Source organism: Heterocephalus glaber, unplaced genomic scaffold (assembly GCF_053883595.1).
Source record: "Heterocephalus glaber isolate CG9 unplaced genomic scaffold, H.glaber_assembly_v1.0 deba00001606, whole genome shotgun sequence".
Lineage (NCBI taxonomy): Eukaryota > Metazoa > Chordata > Mammalia > Rodentia > Bathyergidae > Heterocephalus > Heterocephalus glaber.
In genome coordinates, this window is record NW_028258377.1 from 31,647,476 (window position 1) to 31,647,762 (window position 287).

Consider the following 287-nt stretch of genomic DNA (forward strand, 5'->3'; position numbering starts at 1 on the left):
CAATGCGAAGGCCCTGGGTTCAACCGAGTCCAGAGTCTGTTGCAGCAGGGTTCCCAGAGAACGCGGGTCAGGCCCTCAGTGTGCCAAGTCCCCTTGTGTCTCCACCAAGCCCATCATAGGCTGCACAGCCGGAAGTGAAGTACCCTTTGCTACTTGGGAGAAATTACTGAATCTTTAGACCACACAGGGAGCTAATGAAGTACTAGGCAGCTGACCCACGTTTGTGTGGCTCAATGAGTCAGAGCAAAAGTTAAATTCCAGCCTGGAGTGCAAGCATACATAAGTCC